Below are 9,080 nucleotides of genomic sequence, written 5' to 3'. Positions count from 1 at the left end.
ATGGGACAGTGTAGAGGGAGCTTCACTCTGTATCTAACCCGTGTTGTTCCTGCCCTGGGAGGTTTTGATGGGCTGGTTTAAAGAGAGCTTTACTCTATCGATTCTGTAGTAAACCTTGACAGATTGCAAGTCCGGGGATTCAGCGCATACACAGCGCAGACGGAAACACGGAACTTGCGGGGCCTCTACCAAGGCCTAAGTCGTTGGTACGGAGACCATGATTTCAGGGCCATTATCTTTGTTTGATGTAATCCTTCACTCCTGTGTATAAGACAGTGAGTCTCACGGCCTAAAATTCATTCAAATCTCAGTAAGAATACCCAGAACAGACTTTAATTGTCTTTTATTTGCTTCATTTTTCTAAGGTGTACCCAGATATCTGCAGACCAACATTCATCCGCATGTGAATCCCTCCTCTGCATTTAAATCAAATCACGGTAACACTTTTATTTAATCTACCGAGGTTCAGTATTGAAATATACCAGGAGAACCAGGCACGTTTTGATAAAGCAGATTAACAATGAGTTCAGTGGGGAAATTTAGCAAACAACAGGCCGATTTTAATATGATACGGCAGGATCTGTCCAAAGTGGACTGGGAACAGCTACTTGACACCCCTCTGTCTCAGTCCCAAACTAATCCCACTGCCCTGCTCTCTCCTGTTAGCCCTTTATCAATCCCCAACCTAATCCCACTGCCCTGCTCTCTCCCCATAGCCCTGTATCCATTGTCAACCTAATCCCACTGCCCCGCTCTCTCCCCGTAGCCCTGTATCAGTCCCCAGCCTAATCCCACTGCCGCGCTCTCTCCCCATAGCCCTGTATCAATCCCCAACCTAATCCCACTGCCCCGCTCTCTCCCCAAAGCCCTGTATCAATCCCCAACCTAATCCCACTGCCCCGCTTTCTACCCATAGCCCTGTATCAATCCCAAACAAATCCCACTGCCCCGCTCTCCCCCAAAGCCCTGTATCAATCCCCAATGTAAGCCCACTGCCCCGCTTTCGCCCCATAGCCCTGTGTTATATCCAAACTAATCCCACTGCACCGCTCTCTCCTCTAGCCCTGTATCAATCACAAACTAATCCCACTGCCACGCTCACTCCCCATAGCCCTGGATCAATCCCAAGTTTATCCCGCTCCTGATCGCTATCCAGTGACCTCTGTGTTAGAGAGATGGGAAATCAGCCAGGGTTCGTGCTCCTGATCACTGCCCAGTGACCCCTGGGTTAGAGAGAGGGGAAATCAGCCAGGGTTCGTGCTCCTGATCACTGTCCAGTGACCCCTGGGTTAGAGAGAGAGGTGAAATCAGCCAGGGTTCCTGCTCCTGATCACAGTCCAGTGACCCCTGGGTTAGAGAGAGGGGAAATCAGCCAGGGTTCCTGCTCCTGATCACTGTCCAGTGACCCCTGGGTTAGAGAGAGGGGAAATCAGCCAGGGTTCATGCTCCTGATCACTATCCAGTGACCCCTGGGTTAGAGAGAGGGGAAATCAGCCAGGGTTCCTGCTCCTGATCACTATCCAGTGACCCCTGGGTTAGAGAGAGGGGAAATCAGCCGGGTTCCTACTCCTGATCACTGCCCAGTGACCCCTGGGTTAGAGAGAGAGGGAAATCAGCCATGATTCATGCTCCTGATCACTGTCCAGTGACCCCTGGGTTAGAGAGAGGGGGAATCAGCCAGGGTTTCTGCACCTGATCGCTGTCCAGTGACCCCTGGGTTAGAGAGGGGAAATCAGCCAGGGTTCGTGCTCCTGATCACTGTCCAGTGACCCCTGTGTTAGAGAGAGGGGAAATCAGCCCGGGTTCCTGCTCCTGATCACAGTTCAGTGACACCTGGGTTAGAGAGAGAGGGGAAATCAGCCAGGGTTCATGCTCCTGATCACTATCCAGTGACCCCTGGGTTAGAGAGAGGGGAAATCAGCCAGGGTTCCTGCTCCTGATCACAGTCCAGTGACCCCTGTGTTAGAGGTGAAATCAGCCTGGGTTCCTGCTCCTGATCACTGCCCAGTGACCTCTGGGTTAGAGAGAGGGGAAATCAGCCAGGGTTCCTGCTCCTGATCACAGTCCAGTGATCCCTGGGTTAGAGAGAGAGGGGAAATCAGCCAGGGTTCATGCTCCTGATCACAGTCCAGTGACCCCTGTGTTGGAGAGAGGGGTATCAGCCAGGGTTCCTGCGCCTGATCATTGTCCAGTGACCCCTGGGTTAGAGAGAGGGGGAAATCAGCCTGGGTTCCTGCTCCTGATCACTGTCCAGTGACCCCTGGGTTAGAGAGAGGGGGAAATCAGGCAGGGTTCCTGCTACTGATCACTGCCCAGTGACCCCTGGGTTAGAGAGAGGGGAAATCAGCCAGGGTTCCTGTGATGAAATATTCCATTCATCACTCATCAGTATTTCTCTGCCTGTGACTGTGGTTGGTTTCAGTTTCATTTCCATTGTATTGTACTGTGTGTAGGGCTCCGCCCATACCTGTCTCCTATGTAAGCTGGCCCAGCCTGCAGCACATCCAGTACGGCAGACCTCTGGATGGAAGATACATTCTCCTCTGTGTGTTACCTTCTAAGTCAATAAAAGCCTTGTTTTGTTTCGCTAACATCGAGTCTCGGATTTATTGAGGCACATCAATTTTATTGACTTAATTTTCAACACAATGGATCAACTCTTGAAACCCGAACGTTTGGATTTGGACCAGCATGCTTCGGATGCATCGGCACGCTTCGGACACTGATTTATGTGTATGGAATTCTTCCTGGACAATTCCGCAGCCGTCAAAGATGCTACGGACGCTGCGAGTATGAAACTCGGAATTCTGCGGAATTGGGTAAGCCACCGGGTTTACCCCCTCATCCAAGATGCCGACACGTACCCGGCCGCCTGCGAAATCTTAAAGGCGCATTACCAGCAGCCTACGAATGAGGTGTATGCTAGGCATCTGCTCGCTACTCGCGCACAGCGACCTGGGGAATCGGTGGAGGAGTTCCTAGGCACCCTGAAAATGCTTGGCAAAGACTGTAAGTGCCAAGATGTAAAAGCCGCAGTGTACACTGACGAGCTTGTTCGCGATGCCTTTATCACAGGCCTCAGCTCCACTTACATCCGGCAGAGACTGCTGGAAAAAACGGGATTGGACCTGAAACAGGCTGCGGACACAGCACGATCCCTGGATGTGGCCCAGAGAAACTCGGACGCCTACTCTTCAGCCCGCGCCGTCCACGCCGCCACGTGTGCACCAAGAGCGCCGCCATCTTGGAAGGCATCTTCCCCGCCCGGCAGCCCGACACCGTCGGGGCCCCGCTCTCCCCCCAGAAGCCCTACGACAGCCGCGACGCGTCGGGGACCCAACTGCTACTTCTGCGGGCAGCCGAAGCACACCAGAAACCTGTGCCCGGCGAAAGGCACCACCTGCTTTAAGTGCAGTAAGAAGGGGCACTTCAGGAAGGTGTGCAGAGGGAACCCCGCCGGAAAACCCGCCACCGCCGCGTGTGCGCCGTGGGAGCGGCCATCTTGGACGCCATCTTGCCCGACCTCGTGGGGTCCGCCATCTTGTGAGCAGACAGCGTGGACGCCATCTTGTCTCGATCAGGGCCCTACAGTGGCATCGGTCACAGTGGACCAGACCAGGCCGCACCCGCTATCCAAATCAATGGTGGACATCGAGGTAAACGGGTGCAGGATTAAATGTTTAATTGACAGTGGAAGCACGGAGAGTTTTATCCACCCTGAACTGGTACAACAACTCTCCCTAAAGGTGGTCCCTACTCGGGGTACCATCTCTATGGCTGATAAAACCCAGACATCGACCATTATGGGTTACTGCACGGTACAATTGTCCGTTAACGGAACTGTATACGATAATTTTAAAGTATTAATCATGAAGAATCTATGTGCGAGCGTGATCTTGGGCCTGGACTTCCAGTGCTACCACCAAAGCATCACGCTCAATTACGGTGGGTCCCAGCCGCCCCTCACAGTGTGCGGTCTGGCTACCCTGAAGGTAAAGCCGCCTTCGCTATTCGCGAACCTTACCCCTAACTGCCGGCCAATAGCGACCAAAAGCAGGAGGTACAGCTGGGAGGACAGGCGGTTTATCGCGACCGAGGTAGACAGGCTCCTTAAAGAGCACATTATTGAACGCAGCAATAGCCCGTGGCGCGCCCAAGTGGTGGTGGTAAGGGTTAGCGAGAAGAAACGGATGGTGATGGACTATAGCCAAACGATCAACAGGTACACCGAACTAGACGCCTACCCGCTACCCCGCATATCAGAAATGGTGAACCAAATCGCCCAATACCGGGTGTTCTCCACCATCGACCTCAAGTCAGCGTACCACCAGCTCCCTATCAGACCAGAGGACCGCCCGTACACCGCCTTCGAGGCGAACGGACGCCTCTACCAATTCCTCAGAGTCCCCTTTGGGGTGACGAATGGGGTCTCGGTCTTCCAGAGGGAGATGGACCGCATGGTCGATGACCACCACTTGCAGGCAACCTTCCCCTACCTCGACAACGTCACCATCTGCGGTCACAACCAGCAGGGTCACGACTCGAACCTCGAGAGGTTCCTGAAAACTGCACAAAAACTCAACCTCACCTACAACGAGGACAAGTGCGTTTTCAACACCACGCGCCTCTGCATACTAGGCAGCGTGGTGGAGAATGGGGAAATCGGACCAGACCCCGACCGATTGCGCCCCCTACGGGAGCTGCCCCTGCCCAACACTCCCAAAGCCCTGAAAAGGTGCCTGGGGTTATTTTCTTATTATTCCCAATGGGTCCCCAACTACTCCGACAAAGCCCGCCCCCTCTTGAAAGCATCCTCTTTTCCGCTCTCTGCTGAGGCCCATGCCGCCTTCAAAAGCATTAAACAGGATATTGAGCGGGCCACGCTACAGGCAGTGGATGAGAACACCCCCTTTCAAGTGGAAAGTGATGCGTCTGACTTTGCCTTGGCGGCCACCCTCAACCAGGCGGGGCGGCCCGTAGCTTTCTTCTCGAGGACCCTCCAAGGGCCCGAGATCAGACACTCCTCCGTAGAAAAGGAGGCCCAAGCCATCGTGGAGGCAGTGCGCCACTGGCGCCACTACCTAGCCGGCAAACGCTTCACCCTACTTACCGACCAGCGGTCGGTAGCGTTTATGTTCAATAATAAACAGAGGGGGAAGATTAAAAATGATAAGATTCTTAGGTGGCGGATCGAGCTCTCCACCTTCGATTATGACATCATTTACCGGCCAGGGGCCCTTAACGAATCCCCCGACGCCCTCTCACGAGGGATGTGTGCCAGCGCCACCGGGGATTGGCTACAGACCCTCCACAATGACCTCTGCCACCCAGGGGTCACGCGGCTGTTCCACTTCATAAAGTCCCGCAACTTACCCTAATCGATTGAGGAAGTTCGGTCCCTGACCAGGAACTGTCGCACTTGCGCCGAGTGCAAGCCTCGGTTCTACCGCCCAGATAGAGCCCACTTAATCAAAGCTACACGGCCCTTTGAGCGGCTCAGCTTAGATTTCAAGGGCCCCCTCCCGTCCGTCGACTGCAATGTTTACTTCCTGAACATTGTGGACGAATACTCTCGTTTCCCATTCGCCTTCCCGTGCCCAGACATGACCAGCCACGGTCATTAAATGCCTCAACAGCCTGTTCTGCCTGTTCGGTATGCCGAGCTACATCCATACGGATAGGGGGGCGTCCTTCATGAGTGAAGAGCTACGCCAGTACATGCTGTCCAGGGGGATCGCCACGAGCCGTACCACCAGCTACAACCCCCGGGGTAACGGTCAAGTGGAGCGAGAGAACGGGACAGTATGGAAAGCAGTCACTCTAGCTCTAAGGACCAAAGGCCTCCCTATCTCCCGCTGGCAGGAAGTCCTCCCAGATGTGCTCCATTCGATACGGTCGCTATTGTGTACTGCCACTAATGCCACGCCTCACGAGCGAATGTTTGTCTTTCCCCGGAAATCCACCTCAGGCGTATCCATGCCGTCATGGCTCTCCACACCAGGTCCAGTATTCGTGCGAAGGCATGTGAGGGGCCACAAGACAGACCCTCTCGTGGAGTCAGTGCACCTACTCCATGCCAACCCCCAATACGCGTATGTCCGGCACGCCGACGGAAGGGAGGACACCGTGTCCATAAAAGACGTCGCCCCAGCCGGTAACGACAACAACCACGACAACAGCAGCAACAACGACCACAGCAACTCTTACCCACCCACTACTCTTTCATCACCCCCGGAAGAACATCGACCAACGGTACCCCCACCAACTACCCCTTCAACAACCCTGGCGGCACCCCCGGCAGAGACCCAGGAGGCCACCGGGGACACCCAGCCGACACCCGCGGCACCACAACAGCCACGTCGGTCGCAGAGGACTATCAAACCCCCGAACAGACTAAATCTATAGAAGGGGTGAATGTGATGAAATATTCCATTCATCACTCATCAGTATTTCTCTGCCTGTGACTGTGGTTGGTTTCAGTTTCATTTCCATTGTATTGTACTGTGTGTAGGGCTCCGCCCATACCTGGCTCCTATGTAAGCTGGCCCAGCCTGCAGCACATCCAGTACGACAGACCTCTGGATGGAAGATACATTCTCCTCCTGTGTGTTACCTTCTAAGTCAATAAAAGCCTTGTTTTGTTTCGCTAACATTGAGTCTCGGATTTATTGAGGCACATCACATAGATCCCTGCAGGCAGCAGAACAGGTGGATAAGGTGGTTAAAAAGGCATATGGGATACTTGCCTTCATTAGCCTAGGCATAGAATATAAGAGCAGGGAGGTTATGATGGAGCTGTACAAAACGCTGGTTAGGCCACAGCTGGAATACTGTGTGCAGTTCTGGTTGCCACACTATAGAAAGGATGTGATTGTTTTGGAGAGGGTGCGGAGGAGATTCACCAGGATGTTACCTGGGCTGGAGCGCTTCAGCTATGAAGAAAGATTGGACAGGCTGGGGTTGTTTTCCTTGGAGCAGAGAAGGCTGAGGAGGGAGCTGATTGAGGTGTACAAAATTATGAGGGGCATAGATAGGGTAGATAGAAAGGAACTTTTTCCCTTAGTAGAGGGGTCAATAACAAGGGGGCATAGATTCAAGGTAAGGGGCAGGAGGTTTAGAGGGGATTTGAGGAAGAGCTTTTTCACCCAGAGGGTGGTTGGAATCTGGAACTCACTGCCTGAAAGGGTGGTAGAGGCAAGAACCCTCACAACATTCAAGAAGCATTTGGATGAGCACTTGAAATGCCATAGCATACAAGGCTACGGACCAAATGCTGGAAAATGGGATTAGATTAGACAGGGCTTGATGGCCGGCGCGGACGCGATGGGCCGAAGGGCCTCTTTCTGTGCTGTATACTCTATGGCTCTATCCACCATAGTCAGTAAGTAGGTGTTTCGCGTTGAGGAAGGCAATGGCCCTTTAAAGTCAATGCTGAGTCGCTGCATAGGCTGCATAGCGTGTATGAGCGAGCCATCCGATGGACGGAAGAATTTCGGTTTTAATTCCGCACAAATTCTACAGGAGGAGCACATTCTTTTCACATCTTCCGTAGAAAATGGGAGATTTTTAGATCGCACAAAGTGCAACATACGGGTAACGCCAGGATGGCATAAGTCAGTATGAAGATCCGCAAGAGTTGAAGTTGACATAGAAGAGCAGAATGCCCGCGTGAGGGTATCCGGGGCCACATTCTCTTTGCCGGGTCGATAATGTATGGTGTATCCAAAGGCGGCCAATTCCATCCTCCAGAGTTGTATTTTGTTATTCTTGATCTTAGTGCGTTTCCGGTTATCCAGCATAAAGGCCACGGAGCGCTGATCGGTTATAAGTGTGAAATGGCGACGAGCGAGAAAATGACTCTATTTACATACAGCTTCGATGATGGCCGTAGCCTCCTTCTCAACAGGAGGATAATGGAGCTCGCTACCCTGCAAACTTCTGGACAGAAGTGCAACGGGTCGACCACCTTGATTCAAGGTAGCAGAGATCGCCACATCCGATGCATCTCACTCGACCACGAAAGGAAGATTTTCATCAATGGAACGAAGCGTGGCTTTTTCCAATTGTCGCTTGAGGAGGTTGCAAGCTGAAATAGCCGTTGCCTCCAATGTAAATGACTGCGTGAAGCAGGGGCTGGATCTTGTCGGAGAAGTGGGGTATCCAATTCGCGTAATAGGCGAACATGCCGAGTGCCCGACAAAAAGAGCCGAGATTCGTAGGGGGAGCGAGCTCCTGAAGCGGACGAAGTCGCTCCGGATCCGGTTTGATGACACCGTTGCCCACCCAGTAGCCAAGGATGTTGACTGATGGTACTGATTTCACAGATTTGGACTCATTTAAGGTTAAATTGCGATGACGGAGAACGTCAAAAAATTTCTGGAGTTTGGCATCATGCTCCTTCTGGTCATGACCAGCAATATTGATACTATCCAGATATGGAAAAGTGTCCATTAAGTTCTCCTGTTTGACTAGGCTATCCATTGCCCGTTGAAAGACGGCCAACCCCATTGGTGACCCCAAATGGAAGGCGACAAAACTGGTAAAGCTGACCATTGGCCTCAAAGGCCGTATACTTTTTGTCAGAGTCCTTTAACAGTATCTGATGATATGCGCTCTTTAAATCAAAGGTTGAAAATACCTTGCAGTTAGCAAGGTTATTGACCATGTTATCGATGCGTGGTAGTGGGTAGGCATCCAGGTCGGTAGACTGGTTAATAGTTTGCGAGTAATCGATGCAAAGACGTTTCTTGTGTTGCTTCAGAGGATTTTTAACAACGACGACTTGAGCCCGCCAGAAAGATGAACATGGCTCAATGATACCATCAGCTATAATGCGAGAGATTTCTGCCTCGATAAAGGATCGATCATCTTGGCTGAAACGTCGTGATTTAGTGACTATGGGCTTATATCGGGGGGAAAGATTGGCAAACAAGGAGGGCTCGTTGAGCGAAGCCGCCGAAAACACACAAAACGTTACTTTGGAAATAGTAAGCTCTGGCTTTGACCCTCCAAACTCGAAAGTGAGTCTTTTGTGTTGTTTCTGGAAATCCTGTCCCAGAAGCACATCACTGCATAGGTTT

This window comes from Somniosus microcephalus, chromosome 6 (genome assembly GCF_052327205.1).
Source record: "Somniosus microcephalus isolate GS21.2 chromosome 6, FLI_Smic_1.0, whole genome shotgun sequence".
Classification (NCBI taxonomy): Eukaryota; Metazoa; Chordata; class Chondrichthyes; order Squaliformes; family Somniosidae; genus Somniosus; species Somniosus microcephalus.
The sequence above is the reverse complement of the archived record's forward strand: the minus strand, read 5'-3'. Positions refer to the sequence as shown.